Source organism: Callospermophilus lateralis (genome assembly GCF_048772815.1).
Source record: "Callospermophilus lateralis isolate mCalLat2 chromosome 11 unlocalized genomic scaffold, mCalLat2.hap1 SUPER_11_unloc_3, whole genome shotgun sequence".
In the NCBI taxonomy this organism is placed as follows: Eukaryota; Metazoa; Chordata; class Mammalia; order Rodentia; family Sciuridae; genus Callospermophilus; species Callospermophilus lateralis.
In genome coordinates, this window is record NW_027510155.1 from 5,299,928 (window position 1) to 5,317,349 (window position 17,422).

The window sequence follows — 17,422 nt, forward strand, 5'->3', positions numbered from 1 at the left end:
TAAAATTGTTCTTGTCAGATTTTTTGGTTGCAGCAGAAAAAAAGCTGACTAAAACAGATAATAAATATGGAAGTGTGTCAAGGATTGTTTTAGAAAAATTCTGGAATAAAAGTTCATGATCTCTAGACTAGTTGCTGAAAGAACCTTCTTCTACTTCTCTATTTGTAACTGGACTGCTTAAGGAGGGTTCAATTTCTCCACCTAGAGAAGAAGGTTAGAGGAATCATAGCTTTGAGTGAAAAAAAGTTTAATAGTGTAATTCCTTTTTAGAATTAAATTTCACCAATAATCTTTAGACTCCTAAATCTCACCTGCTTGACAACTTCCTCTACCTCCCAGGTGTGCTTCCAAGAAAGTACAGAACTCAGAGGAACATACTATGAAAACCACAAAACCAAATGATCTTTGTGGTATCATTTCCAAAACTTATTTTTTCCACAGTAATAATTTTTGTTTTAATATCTCTTATACACTTATAAATTAATGTTGTTAAGGTCCTTTTATGTCTCAATACACTGTTCTAAATGTATTGTCTTCATTAAAATATCAATCCCTGTCTGCTGAATTCCTTTAGCAATTTAATTATTTAGATCTCTTTTGTAGTATAGGTAGGTATTTTAATCCCAAAGCATTTTTTCCCATCATTTATAATGTAAATTTCCTTTCACAAAAGCTTATTTATGGACTAATTCAAAAAGTATTTATTGACTATCTACTTTATGTCAGTTACTCTGTTAGAACCTATTCCGTTAAAATAAATACTTCATTATCTCTTCCTCCAAGTCCCAAATGGTGTGCCATGGAGAAGGCTAGGCAGCAGATGGTTATAATACCATGTGTAAAATTCTGAGTCAGCCCTGTATGTCCAGCATCACTATTAGTCCTTCCTTCCTCTTGGATGTATCAGATGAAATCCATCCAAATATAAGAATTGTTCTTAATTTTTACCCTTTCTTTGTCCTGTGCACCAAATATATTAGCAAGCTTAATTAGTTCTAGTTCTCAAAAAGATATGGAATTGACTCACAGTTCTCCACTGAGCTTGTCCATGTCACCATGATATCTCAACTGGTCATTGTGGCAGGCTCTGTCCTCTCCCCATCCCTTACAATACTCCTCTCCTTTCCAAATGGCAACCAAAGTGAAATAATTAGCATATCAATTTGCCTATTTCAAAAGAGGCAAAAATGACATGTCTTAGAAAATAGATGGTTTCTTTCTTTTATGTGTAATGCAGCCTAGTGGTTGTCCTAGAGCTGTGTTCCATGAGGTCATCCTGTTTGTTATATCTGGCCCCTCTCTTTCCTTGGGTATCATCATTATTCACTTGGTTGAAGCTGAGTAACCACCACAGCATCAAGTTCCAGGCATCTAGCAACTGCTTCTCAGGGACATGAAGAACAAGTTGCATTTTGTCCAGAATCCTGCAAAATGTCTAGAAAAGGATGATTATGAGACTGTGTCACCATGTGTTCAGAGAAAAATCATTAGGCATGATGCTTTAATGAAGAAAACAGAAAATACCTATAAGTTAACTCTCACAGAGAGTGATTATTTTACATTGTCTGATTATGTTAATCCCCACAGTAACCGTTTTTAATAACTTTAATTTTATATTTTAATAACTGTGCTTTGATTAAAAGACTGAATAGATCCTCCAAACATACCATATCAAAATATATGAAATAAAGCTAAAGCAGTACTTTGAGGGAAACTTATAGTATTAAAAACTAATACTGGAAAACAGGAAATTTTAAAATTAATGACTATATGTCTATAGTATCAAGCAGAAGAAAGAAGCAAATTAAATCAAAAGCAAGCAGAAAAAAGAAAATCAGTATCAAAGAAGAGATATATGAAATTGAAAACAATGGAGTTAAATAAAAGCTGTTTTAAAAGATGATTAGTGGAGCAACAAATATTGAGTCAAACTGATCAAGAAAAGAAGAGGAGACCCATATTGATAGCATGGGGAAAGAAAGAAATCATCACAGCCCACTGGATGGCAGAGAACCCCTGGGCTAGAGCCGATTCACAGCTACAGAATAAATACTGGTAGCATGTAACTGCAAGCTAGAACTAGCTGCTAGGAGCCTCTGTTTTGGTGCTGGTGGGCTCAGGGAGGTGGACAAAGCATTGTGACCAGGAAATCCACTCCTGGGTCTGGTAAGCTGAGGCTGGTAGACAAACAGGGAACCACTGCCTAGGGCTGGCAAGCTGATAGGTGAGCACCTACCCCTTGATTCTTACTCCTCCGTGGTTCCTCCAGCATCATCTGCTTAACAAAGCTTAACATAGATCTGCTGGCAAGAGAGAAATATTCCAGTATCACAAGGAGGCAATGGGAAATAGTCTTGGGTTAAATGACATATAGCAGAAACAGGAGAGGTTCATTAAAAATTTCAAAGACTGCTTCCTTCTTAATCACATGTGAGTATATATAATTTTAGTATTAACCAACAGAGAAGGAAATCAGTCTTGCATATCATGAGTCAAAGGTTACAACTCCAAGTCCAGGCAACATTATAATTCCGGTCCAGTGAACTTGTGGTTAGAGAGCTGTAGAATATAAACAATTTAAACCTATTCGTTACACTTCAATGAAATGACACAGTTTGACAGAATTTTAAGGTATATGATTTCACATTCCAGGGTGTGACCACTGTACCATTTTGACACAGAATTAGCATCTCTAATTAATATTATGTAAAACAGAGGCCTTTGAGGCAGGGCCATAGGAGACCTTTCCTTGTGATGCAAATAGTATTTTTAGGACCAAACTGGATTTTTCTTTTAGGGTCCACATGGCACTTAACAGATGGTTATGTGGGTGGTTGTGATTTAAGATCTGAAGTAGTTCATAAAGACACCCAGCCTTGTCCCAGTCCCACCCTAGAAGCATCCATGGCCACAGGCTAGTCCTGAGAACTCTGCAGCAAGATGGTGTCAGTCATCCCTGTGGGGGAACACAGTTGGACCCTCAGACGGGCAGGGCCCAGGACTCCAGGATGGCTGGGAACTCAGTCTGCTGGCTTTACTCAGAATTAGCATAACCATGCCTATTTTAATCTGAAAAAGAACTTGCAGTTTTTCCTCCCATAGATACTTTAGTTCTTAGAGATGTAGCTCTAATGTTGAGACTAACTTTCCCCAAAGGGTCCCTCTTCTAATTGTCCACTAATATTTCATTCCACCTGCTAATTATACAGAAATTTGGACCCTGTATGGTTAAGAGGGGGGTGGAAGGGGACAAAAGGCCACTTTAACATGTGCTCTTTTTTCCCCAAAAAAGTACTCCATGTTTTCCTTGATGGAAATTACTAACAACACTTGTGTTACCAAATTCATTGTCTTCGTTTGATCACATTCGATTTTTCTAAAGCATTGTTCTCTACAGTGATATCCTATTCAACTTAAATTTATTTCATTTTCTTTTTTTTAAAACTAAAGTAAAAAGTATAGATAATCCCACTAGATTTAGTTTGTAAATTCAGAAGTTAATCTTTTTCCTGGTAAATTTTATTAAATTTCCATGCATATTCCTTCTTTATTCCTTTGTAATCATTCATCATAGTGTTTGTGAATGGTATGTCTCAGTAAAAAAAGTTACAAAATTGTTTCCAACTTGCTTTTAACTCCTAAATCATCCATTATTTTACATAAATCTTCATTTTGTTCTAACAGCTGCACGATGGTCCATTCTGTGCTTGTACATATTTGGTCCACCTACTTATGACAATTTAAGTTGTTCACCAGTTTTTGTCTTTAATATTTTTTAGGTATTGATGAACCTTTATTTTATTCATTTATTTATTTGCAGTGCTGAGAATGCTAAGCAAGCACTCTACCAATTAACCACAGCCACAGCCCTCAACCAGTTTTTTACTATCATAAAAGGACAAGACTGCTGAGGTAGCAGCATCCTTCTTCATACTTGAAGCTTTATGCACTTGTTTTCTCTGCAGAGATGACCCTAGAAAAGAATTGCTTAGTTCATCCTGAACATTTTTGTAGATTTTTACAAATAATTCTTCAAATGACTGGTTGGCCCTGGTGTTGGTGTTCTTGCTTGTCTACTATTTTGCTTTCCTGACATGACATGCAGCAGGCACAACAACGGCTTCTTCTGTGTCTTATGTAATTTGCCACAGTAGTGTTATTCCCCGGAGAATGCTATTCAGACCAGGCCTCCCTGGGTCTTATTAAAGCACACACTGTGCTTTCAATGAGGTGAGGGCCATATAACTGTCTTGGCCCCTGGTCAAGCTTTCTCATCCCATGGAACAGGAGATTAAGTTATGATAGGTATTTTCTGAACTGCATACATTTACAGACAAAACACTGCTAGACACATTTATAAAATGTATAACAATCAGATAAGTGTTACCAGTAATTAGCAGTCAAACAAATCCGCTCTAGAGAGGCATCCAGGATCCTTGGGCAGCGTTCCCCGCCCGCGTCCGCCGGGAGCGGCGGAAGCGCCATCCGCTCGCTTCATCGTGCCCCCGCGGCCACTGGCCTGGAAAGGGACAGGAGGCTCGATCCCAGTTTTGTCATTTTTGACTATTGCACGAAAAGCTAGTATGAATCATCATATGAAGATGTAAAATTATTTGTATGTACATATTTCCTTTCCCCTTGAAAATTCTTTATATCTTTATCAGATACATTATTTGAAAATGTTTTCTCCAGTCTCTAACTTGCATTTTAGATTTTTTAACAGTTTATTTTGAAGAGCAAAGGGTATAATTTTGAGGAAATTCAAAAACTTTTGATCTATCCATGTTCATGAAGATTTTCTTCCAGAATTTTTATAGCTTCAGGATTTTTTATTTAGGTCTATGATCCATTTTTAGTTAATGTTTGTTTATGGTGCTAAAATTAAGTTCTTTTGCAGGGTGTTGGAGGGGTTCTTACAACTTTCCAATTTTTCCAGTACCATTTCTGGAAATAACTATTCTTTCTCTCTGAATTGCCTATGCAACTTTTTTGAAATTCAGTGGATCATGAAGTATTCCTAGACTCTCAATGCAATTTCTCAGAGGCTTGATTGTCATAGTTTTAAAGTTAAGTTCTATACATCCTTCAACTTACACAAGAATTTCACAGTTTTTTGGGGGAAGGGGCTATTTTATATCAGCTGCATTTCTATATATTTTTAAAATATGCTGATTAGTTTTTACAAACTGCTGAATTTGTTTTATTTATGGGTCCATTTGGAGATAATTGGCATTTTAGTAATTTGAGTCTTCCAAACTCTGAAAATAATGTGTCTCTCCTTTTATTTAGATCTTCTTTAATTTCTTTCATCTAAATTTCATAGTTTTCAGTGTATAGTCTTGCTCATTTAAAATGTTAATTGTTCATTGATAGTATGTGAAAATACAATTTTTGTGTATTCATCTTTTATCCTGCTACCTTGCTAAAATCAACTTATTCTCATAGCTTTTTTGGTGGATTGCATAGATTTTTCTATGTGAATGATCATGCCATCTGTTCATAAAGGTAGCTTTTCTTCTTCCTCCTTCTAACAGTACTTCTTTTCTTTTCTTATTGCACTGGATAGACTCTTATTATAATATTGAACAGAAGTGAAAGTGAGCATTCTTGCCTTGCTCTTGATCTTAAGAGAAAAGCATTCAATCTATAATTATTAAAGATCATGTTAGCTGTAGGCTTTTTGTAGTTTCCTTTTATCAAGTTGAGAAAATTCTTCTCCTAGTTCATTAAATTTTTATCAGGAAGTGATTCTGGAGTTTGTCAATTTTATTTTTCTCATTTACTGACATGATTATATCTTTTAGTATCATCTTGGACAAAAAATTTTAAAAAAATGGCAGTTATGCTTATCTGATTCTTCTGTATATATTGTGGATTTCTTTTTTCCTCTTGTTTTTAATATATTCTTTTTATCATGATTTTAAATAATTTGATTATTATGTGTTTTAATGTGCACATGGCTTTGTAATTAGGGTTTCCCAAGCTTTTTCTTTGTTACTTTGTAATTTTTATCAAACTTGGAAAATTTTAGGCCATTGATTCTTAACATTCTTTTCTTACTCCTGCTGTTGCTCTGCTTCCTCAAAACTTCAGTTACAGACCTATTGGGCTACTGGGTTCACTGATTGTCACATAACTCACTAATTATTTGTTTCCTCCCTGATTTTTTGTTTTTGATCTTTTTCCCTCATTATGTTTCAGTTGGAGAATTTCTATTGCTATATTTTCAAGTTTACTAATCTTTTCTTCTTCAATGTCTAATTTTCTACTATTCTTATCAAGTGTATTTCTTATCTCATATATCATCTGTTTTATTTCTAGAAATTCATTTTTTTTAAACTTCTCCATATTTCTACTTAATGTATATAGTCTTTCCGCTCACCTTTAAAAAAAATGTTTAAGTTGTTAATGAACCTTTATTTTATTCATTTATTTTTATGTGGTGCTGAGAACTGAACCCGGGGCCTCACATATGCTAGGCAAGCACTGTACCTCTGAGCCACAACCTTAACCCTCGCCTTTTTAACATATTCAATACTTGTGTAATAATTTCTTTTTCTACAGTTTTGTCATTTTTGAATCAGTTGATTTTTCTTCTTGTTCTGGATTGTATTTTTTCGTCTTTCTATGTCTAGTAATTTTTTATACAATTCCATATATTGTGAATTAGTTTTTCCATATTCTGTATATTTCAATATTTTCCCCAAACCCTCAGCTTATTCTATGACATGTTCAAGTTACTTGAAACTGTTTCATCTTTTTATCTTATTTTTAGGCTTCCATACGATGTAGGCTGCCTAGGGTGAGTTTTTCTACACTACTGAAGCCAGATTCTTCTTGATATTGTGAACAATATCCTGTGACTCATAGGATCTCCTGCTCTGGCATTATACACATTCCTATGTCTGTGAAAGCCCTGGACACTATGCCCTACCTCTAAAATCATGGGTGGTTCCCTGGAATTGTATAATTTCCTCAACTTTATGCACTAACAATACATAACTGCATTATCATGGGGGACCTTAGAGTTTTCTCTTGGGACAGATCTCTCATTGATTTTCTGCTCTATACATTATAGCTGCCTTGGCTGCCCTGGACTCCCAGATGTGTATCAAGGAGATTACCAGACGCTTTCTGGTTTTCTCCCTGCATCGTGACCTAGAAATGTTCTTCATACGGTAAATTGGACTAATCATAAATCTTACTTTGTTTCCTGTCTTTTGGGAATCACTGCCCTTCACTGCCTGATATTTAAATTTTCAAATGTCATTATTTTGTGTATTTTCTCTAGTGTGTTAGTTGTGTCAAACAGGAGAGTAAATTCAGTGTTTGTTGCTTGATCTTGACTGGAAGCAGAAATTGAAACTGTGCTTTATGTTCCTGCATATTTAGCATATCATTAGGTATACAATAAATATTGCTTAATGGGTGAATATATAAAGTCTTTAGTATAGATTAACATAGAAATAAATGAGTGGTGTGTATATAAATAAAAAGACACATTAAGTTTTTGAGAAGATTGGATATTAAGTAAGAAATGTCAGACAACAGAGGTTTTCTGAGCAGGGCTTTCTGGAAACAAACCATGTCCCAGACAGCCACTCCGGGCACCAGCACAGCAGTATTGTACCTTCTTCCAGTACTGTTGAATAATAGAAATAACATGGTATAAGACTTCCTATTACCTAGCCTGATTGATCAAAGCTAGTGAGATAAGCAACAAGTTGTCACCACCCCAGAAATTCCCAAACATAGGCTCAGATTTGCATCATAAAAAAATAAATCCAAATTTCCTACTTCTTTTATTTCCTTCCTTTTCTTTTTCCAGATTCCTGCCCATATCTTGCTCATAGAGATCTCACCAGGGATTCTGATTTGTTCTGTGAGAAACAGATTCTCTCACAGCAGCTGGTGATAAATTAGTTATTTATCACTGTCTTTCTGCTTCAGCTTCTGCTTTCTGGCAGTGGATTTTTTTTTTGACTTACATCCACTTGCTTCTACCAACTATTAGAAGCTAATTTTGTGTTTGACTTTATTACCCATGACTCAAAATGTTATAAGACCAAAAAACCTGAGTCAAAATTTAGAAATAATCAAAGGAAACTGTAAGGTTAGTTTCCACACATCTCCTTTTCTTTACAATGTCACTTTGGCATTGAAAATAATTGAACAATCTGGTTGAAAACCTGAGTTCCTCTCTTGGCAACTTACCAGTGTTATTAAGGGAAGATCACACAGTCTCCTACTTATCCTTGTGAGCTTCTCCCCTGTTTCACCTCCTTAATTTACCTTGAGGGAAGAAAAGTTGATTCCAAGTTAGGAGAATCTTAGTATCTGGCTATCATAATCATAAACTTTATTTATTTATTTTTAATTCTTTCTTTCTTTATTTTTAGTCATACATGACATACATAAATGAATTTTGACATTTAATATATACATGGAATGTACATACATCAATCATAAACTTTATATGAAAGGGTTACTCAACATAAAACATGTAATTAAGACTCATTCTAAAGAGGACTGTTAGTTTTGCACAAGAGAGAAAGCTAGAGTGTTTCCAACCCTGCTTGGGTCTGTGTGACTAGTGAAATAACTATTCAGAATTGGAAAATCAGACTGAAAAGCAGGTGACCTAATTTTGTTATCTTTTATATTTGCAATGTGCTGAGAGTAATTTCATATGAACTCTTCTAGTGTTGAAACTGATGACACTTTTGTTAGTTGTCAAGACAATAGAACCTTAAAACATCACGCTAAGTGACATCTCTTGTCATTCTGTCGGTTCCATCACCAAACTTCACCTTCACTTTATTTAATCCAGTGCTGAGTTCTGAAGTCACACATTAGAAGAACCAAAGTCTTAATAATTCTGTATTAAAGTAAAGAGAAGTCTGGGATCTGGGAACAAGGGACAGAATTTAACTCCCCAACAAACTTTCTTTCACTTATATTAAGCTACCCACCATTTGTCTCCCCTTGCTTTACTGAATTAGGTTATATTTTAGGGATTTTCTCTTTTGCAACTGAACACTTTATTATAGACAAGGGAAAACAGAAATACAAAGAAATCCAGAACAAAAATAGAGATTACTTTGTGAATGTCTCTGTTTTTTGGAGTCAAAACATGAGAATATATTTAGAATAATAGTCTATCTCATATTATTTTTTCCAACATGTTTGTGAATGTTACCAACTGTTCCACATTCAGTGTTGATAACTTTTTTCTCTCATCCTTATTTGAAGACTATATATTGTCACCAGGATGAGAGTAATGTAGAAATGGCATTAGTATTGAACAAACAACATGACTAGAGGTTGTCATTAAACTAGGTTAGCTGTTAATACAGCTCAATTGTCTGTATTGTTACTAATGAAATCTGTTTGATTTGAGATATAAGTATTAATCATCCTGTGATTTGTGCCCCAAAATGTGTGAAGAGAATGTGTGAGGAACCTCAGGTTCCAGAGTCCAAGTGCCCACCTGCTTGGCTGCACAGACAAACCATTTGTAAAGATTTACAGTTCATGTATACAGCACAATTTTTCATATCTCTGGTTGTATATAAAGTATGTTGACACCAATTTGTGTCTTCATATGTGTACTTTGGATAATGATGTCCATCACATTTCACCATCCTTGCTAATCCCCTGCCCCCTCCCTTTCCCTTCCACCCCTCTTCCCTATCTAGAATTTATCTATTCCTCCCATGTTTTCCTCCCTACCTCCTATGAGTCAACCTCCTTATATCAGAGAAAACATTTGGCATTTGGTTTTGGGGGACTGGCTAACTTCACTTAGTATTATCTTCTCCAATGCCATCCATTTACCTGCAAATGCCATGATTTTGTTCTCTTTTATTGCTGAGTAAAATTCCAGTTTTTATATATGCCACATTTTTTTTTATCCATTCATCCATTAAAGGGCATCTAGGTTGGCTCGACAGTTTAGTTATTGTGAATTGTACTGCTATAAACATTGATGTGCATGTAATAAGAATTGTAATGTATTCCACTGTCATTTATTTTTAAAAAAGCAATTTAAAAAAAGGATAGCCTGAGCAACTTAGGGAGACTCTGTTTCAAAATAAAAAAAATAAAAGGTCTGGGGATGTGGCTCAATAGAGCACTTACCTAGCATTTGAGAAGCCCTGGGTTTACCTCCAGCACCACAATAAACAAACAAATAAACAAAAGATTCACTGAGGCACCTGCAGTTCTTTCAGTTCTCTAAAGATATCAGTAGCTGCTTATTTATATTAAAAAACATATTCCTTAAAACTAAGTTTTAAAAAGTGCATCCACTGTCTCTCATTTTTCTTATTAACAACCTTAGTGTATTTCCCTTCTAGGGTGCTATCTTCACCTGAGAATATTCCATGGGATATGTCCTCTGACTTATCTTAGTCTAGCTTGTTGTCTTTCTTATTTACATGAAGGTCAGACACTCTGATCTCTTCTTATCTTACCCAACCTCACTTACACATTGTTCTTCTTGAGCAAATATGATCAGTGAGCCATAACCCCCTTCCTCAAGTCACTCCATACTGCCACTCATTTGGCCAAAGTTTTTATTCTTTAGTGCTGTGGAGTCTGTAGCCTCAGCAAGCTCTTCCTTTGCTAATTACTCTTTCTTTATTGGCAATTCAGATCTCACAGGTTGACCTGGCATGCTCACAATAATTGTAGCTATATCCTGCAACATTCATCTTTCCAATGACCACCCCCCCTCCAGTAGAACATGATTTGTCTTTTTATACCTATATTATATAAGTTAGGTAGGACTCTGTTCTATGCTTATATATTTTTTTATAAGTATATGAACATTCTATAGAGCATATGTTTCATTTTCAAGAAGCATCTTAAAATGACAGTTGGTGACTTGTGTATTGACAGATTATTATGTTTTAGATACATTTTGAGAAATTGATGTATAACATCAAAATGTTTTTCATTTAAAATAATGGGAAATCAGCTTTCAGTTAGCATTTTTGTGCAGAACATTAGCTTTCTGGAAATTGACTACTTACTGATCTAAAGTGAGCAATGCCTAGACTAACCATCACTAAATAAATAGATCCCTGCTGCTGTCACACTGAAGGATGCTGTGTAGACTTACAGAGCTGCCCATGAGAAAATAGCCCCATAACCAACCCCAACCTGCAAATAATGCCTGCAGGTTAGAGATTCTTCCCTTATAAATACTGATTTGAGATTATTTAGAACCAAATATATTTTTCCTGCTGTCAAAAGCATAACACTCTTGTATGTTTCTATCAATCACCCTTTACACATGCCTCTCAATTTCATGCTTTCTGGCAGCCCTCAGGCCTCACAGACTGAATTTTGTGTTCACTCAATTTATAATCAGACTATTGCAATCTTGCACTCTAATATTGATTACAAGCCATCAATCCATTATCTTAGGTGAAGCAATCAACTTAATAGATATTTTCATTTGATTCTATTTGTAGATTGTACTTTTAACTGTTCAATATATGCTTTAGCTCCCTGCCCCCAGACTGCCAACCTTTGTTTAAAGTAAGTTGAAATTGTGCTGGCTCCTTCCCAGACTACCCTCCCCAGCATCAAGTCACATCAGATCTTCAGGAAGTACTTCTGAGAGATCTGCAATCCAGGTCAGAAGCATAACTGCAGGGTGCAGTGCCTCTGAAACTTGAATAACTTATCATTCTTCTTGAGCCATGCTTTGGCAAACCCTGTGCTACTGCATATGCTAGGTGCCTTTTGTACTCATCATCTGTAGCAAATTTTGAGGTTTTGGAAACCAGAATCTATTGGAGGGATAAGGGAGGTATGAGTGGCTTTTTTCCCTGTATGTCAAACTTTCAAGCAAAACTAAACAAAGCATTGTCAGTGTGAATTCACACACACCAGTACTGTGGAGGCACAGAAGGTGGCCTGCAGTGCACCTCTGCAAAGCCTCTCACAAACTTCAATGTGCCCACTCTTCCTATTCAGAAAAAGAGGGAAAAGAAATAAGAAACAAATCCTTACATCAAGGAGGAAGGCAGCCAGAATTCCTATGAGGCTCTTTGTCTGTTCTTACATCCCCAGCAATGTTCCCTTTCTTCACTTTCTCTGCTGGAATCCATTTGTAATGAGCAAAAATTGTTTAAGGACATAGGTCTGTTTTCTCTGAAGTTAATATTTCTTAGTGAGACATATTCCACTTTTTAAAGATACTAACCTAAGACTTTATTTCCTACTGTTGCCTTCAATATGAAAAGATTTTCAAGCCATGTAAAAGAAAAGGCTAAATACAGGGCAGGTCTAAGTGTCTTTAGTCAAAGGAAGAGAAATGGCTGAACACATGGATATGACGTGATGTCTAGGAAGGGCACAGAGGACTGCCAGGTGATTGTTTCCTAAACTCTCAGAACTAGGCATGTGGTAACAGAGTCACTTCTTATTCAATATTCTTATATACTGTTATAAGTATTATTTTGCCATTTTGTGTGATATTTTCCTGATATTTTTGTTATGTTGGAAATAACACTTTCAAAGAGTAAGCCCTTTTATACAAGATATTTCCTGACCTGCATTCACATGAACTTTCAGGTCAGTAGTGGGCTGGGTACTTGCCAATGCTCCCCAAATGCTGAACTTTTGGCCTGTGTAGTGTATCATTGATAACCTCAGATGCCTGAAGAGGTGTTTGAGCTCGACGTAAGTGGGGCAAATGGGCAATGATTTATGTTGGACGAGTGTCAGAACTACTGAAGTGCTGTGCTGTGTGTTCACAGAGCTCGGTAGGAAGGGCCAATACCGGTGCATTCTCTGATTGCTCTTATTTGGTGAGTAGGTGACCCTGTGCACAGAGATAACAAGACATTTTGCATTATGGTGCCACTAAGGTGCATAAGCTCACCAGCCTTCCAGATTGTTTTCATAACTAAAGGATGGCACTGCTGAGCTGACCAGCTTCATCCAATTTGAAGTGTTAGATGAAACCAAATTAGATTGCTTCTGTATTAGTTTGCTTCTGTATCAATTTTGACAAACAGCAGACAAATAAATGTGGACATGTTTTCTACAGGAGACTTGGGAACAGTGGTATTTCTGAGTGAATTTATTATGTAATCAATGACATTAATGGTGAATATAGACAGACTGGATAAATTTGAAATCTTCAGTACAAAGAAAGAAGTAAGGGGAAAAATGAAAGGAAAGGAAGCCATCTTTGTTCAGAAACCTGAGGAGCAAGTGATCTTGTGAAAATAATTTAGACTTTGAGGTCAGAGCCCTCCTCTCCAGCATATTAGCTATTTGTCCACATAATAAACTTCACTTTCTGAGCCTTTTCTTCATCATAAACATGGATTTGGGGCTGCTATAATAAAACACCATAAACCAATCATGTTATGAACAACAAAAATTTGTTTCTCACAGTTCTGGAAGTTGAAAAGTTCAAGATCAAGGCTCTGGTGTATTTGATGTCTGGTGAGAGGCATTTTACTCACAGGTGTCTTCTCATTGAGTTCTCATACAGTGGAGAGAACTCTGGTCTCTTTGACTCCTTTCAAAGGCATTAATCCCTTCATGACTTATTCACCTCTGGAGAGCCCCTTCTCCTAATACTACCTCAAGGTCCCTACCCTAAGGTCCAACATATAAAGTTGGGCAGCAGGCAGGGGAGTGGGGAACATAAACATTTCGACCACAGCAAGTATGTAACTTATTAGGATCATTGTAATAATTGAAGATCAAATGTAAAGAGAGTTTTTATCAGAAAGAGTCTAACATACAGTAAATCTCAATAGATGAAAGTAATTTCACTGTTATTGGCAGAGATGTATGTAACAGCCACAGTGTGGAGCTGGCTTCTGCTTGCATTATCTCTCTCAGCCCCAGTGCTGGCCTGCCTCTGTGAATGGACAGCTCTAGCCAACTACTTACTTCATGAGACTTCTTCTTTCATATCTGTAATATTAAGCTTTAACACTCCTGCTGCATCTTTACACCAAATAGATCTGGCTTTGATCTATTTTCAATTTTGACTAAATTATGGACAATAACACACTATTTTAAAGTATAACCAGAGACTCCAGGATATGGAAATCAAAACCTTTTTAGTCTTTTCAGATCTTGAAAGTAGATGATTAATCATTGTCTGCTCCACATTGACTTGGACTTTCTTGGCTGTTGAGCTCCTGGCTCCAATTTGCTCCTTTTAATCATGTATAATATAATTTTTTTGCAACTCCTTAATTCCAGAGGTGCAGATTTATGTATTGGTTTTGTTATTTTATCAGAAATATGATCTTCAGTGTATTCTATCCTATAAGCTGCTCTTAACCTAATGGTTGCAAAGCATCCTATAGCCAACAAAAGGACTATTAAGGCATTAAATTATGCCTGCCTTTATTGTTTAGGGCTTTCTTCCCCAGAGTTCCAGTGCTGTGAAAAACCATGTTAATAAGGCCTCTGTGGACTAGAAGCCCAAAGGACTCTCCTGTTCCATGATAGTGCTGCATTAACAAACCACCTCAGAGCTCAGTGGTTTAAAGCAATTATTCTTGTTCAAATGCTCCTGAATTTGCTGAAGGTGGCTGATCAAGTTCAGCTTATCAACCATAGGTTAAGTCTTGGTTTTCTCCACATATTTTTCATCTCCCATGGACCAGCAGGCTCATCAAGGTGCTGGGTGACGGCAGAACAGCAAGGTGATTAGAAACATGTCACTGACTTGTAACGGCCCCTTTTACTTCCAGCCCCATCCCATGGCGATGCAAGTCAGACTTCCTGAAGGAACTAGAAAGTCATATGGCAGAGCATGAAATTGCAGGAAGGGGTGAGGAATTAGGATCAATGATACAGTTGACCACATCTTACTTTACCACTAAGTATAGAGGATCTTTAGCAGTTTCCAAGCCTCAGCTTCTCAGTGATTACATTCACTCACACATTCAGTACATATTTTTTACCACCTACTCAATTTCAGGTATTATAAGTAATGAAAATACTATGTACAAAACAAAATAGTCAGAAATCATTATTGCTTACATGCATCTTATATTCTAGTCAACGACAGATGAAATGAATAATATGTGCATATATAAGAAAGAAAAATTAAATTGGGTAAGCAAAATAATTGATATCTCTTCACAAGAGATGTTGTTGAGGGGATGGATAGGGGATTCTGACTGACATTTGAATCCTTGTTTTTCCTTTGGATTGCTTTGTGATTTTGGATATACCTTATTCTTCTGTTGCTATATAACAAATTTTCACAAACTTAGCTGTGTAAAACCATGTGTTAGTTGGCTTTTCATTCCTGTGACCAAAATAACTGACAAGAACAACTTAATGAAGGAAGTGTATTTTGGCTCTCAGTTTCAGAGGTTCAGTCCATGGTTGGCTGACTCCATTGCTCTGGGCTCAAGATAAGACAGAGCTTCATGGCTGAAGGGTGGGGCAGAGGAAAACTGCTCTACTCATGGCACCCAGGAAGCACAGAGAGAAAGGGCAAGGGCCCCAGGGCTATAAATCATTTGAGGGCACACCTCCAGGGATCCCTTTCCTCCAGCCATGGCCCCACCTGCCTTCAGTTACTACCTAGGCAGTCCATTCAAACCGTGATGGATGCATTAGGTTGCAGCTCTCACAATCCAGTCATTTTTCCTCTGAATATTCCTGCATTAAGGCAGGAGTTTTAGGGGGACACTGAATATTTAAATCACAACAAGCCACATACATTTATTGTGTCATTATCTGTGGGTAAGATGCCCAGGTTTAGTTTAACTGGTCCTGTGGCAGGGTCTTATAATGGAGTCTGGGTTTTTTGGCTGGACTGCATCCCTTTTTGGAACTTGGGACCCTCTTCCAATCTTATGGGGTTGGGGTAGAATTCAGTCCCTTTAGATGAAGTAGTAAAGTCTTCATTACCTTGCTGACTGTCACTCCCTGAGGCTGCTCTCAGATCCTACAAGCTTCCACCATCCCTTGCTTTGTGATTCTCCAGCAGGCCCTCTCATAACATGGTCACTTGCTTCTTCAAGGCCACCAGAATACTCTTTCTCCCTATCCACTAAGTCTCGTATATCTAGTCTATAATATAACCCCATCACCATTGCCATATACTGCTGACTGGAAGCAAGTCAGTTTGTGCCTGCATTCAGTGGCCTGGGTCTTATGAGGCCAAAACAAGTTGATCATTATCTTAGAATCCTGTCAGCCACAACATGGTACTTACCTCTCTATGTTGTGTCCCAATTTCCTCGTTGGTAAAATGGAGTAGTTGACAATAGCATCAATCTCAATTGGGTGGTTCTGAGGGTTAAAAGAATTAATAGAAATAAAACACTTAGAACAATGCCTGCTAATAGAAATCCCTGTATGAGTATGATATGGGAGGACTTCGTTAGACGATTGTAAAGATCCCTTCAACCTCAAACGTCATAGTTTTGTTACTGTACACTGTAGTACACAAAATGAACAGATATAGAAAATCTACCAATTTAAAAGAGAGATAGCATAATGTGGGGGCATACTGAAATTAGCTTAAACACACTGATGTTTCTAGGAGGTGAGATCCATTCTTTTCCTTGAGTGGCCATTGGTGGGCCCTCCATAAGTTCTTTCTGCTTTGAAGTTTTGTAGGGAGTTCTATCAATAGAATCTTTTGGGCCCTGAAGTCCTCTAAGCAAATACAGCTTTGTAAAAAATATTCTTCTGGTCATCATATTACCTCCTAAACTAATTGAGAATTATGAGTCTGAAGTAGACCCTGGGTGATGTCCCTGGCTTAAGATGTAACAGTTGAAGTATAGTTGCCAGAGCTCTGTTTGAGATAAGAAAGTGTGAATAGCTTTTAACCAAACACTTTAAAATATGGATAATGGGGGTAGTACAACCCCTAGATGCCCTTTTGTAATCACACATGCCCATGAAGGAAAGCTTTACGGTCCTCTCTCCCAGATGGTTAGAGGCAGCAGATTGGGACCAGGTCTGCTGCCTCTGCCGGAGCTGCTCATGAAAGCCATTCCTGCAGGACCAGGCAGGATACTGCTGATGGGAACGCGGTCTATAAGAGCACATCCATCCCCTGTATCCTCAGATAATACATTGTGTCCATAGTACTGAGGAACCAAGAGGCAACTTTAGTAGTTGCTTATCTAATTCATACTTTGTATGTTCATATTCTTTGTAAAAGGCCCCTAATTTCAGAAAGGTTTCTGAACAGCAGAACTTTTGATCTTTTGAGCCAGATCAGTCTTTTGTGTGTGTGTGTGTGTTGGAGGTGGGGGGCAGCCTTAGCATTGTGGCGTGTTTAACAGCAGCCCTGGTCTCTACCTGCTGATTTACTACACAACCCCAAGTTGTGATGACCAGAAATGTCTACATACATTGCCAAATATTTCCAGTGTGGTTTATATAGTTATTCACTCAGATA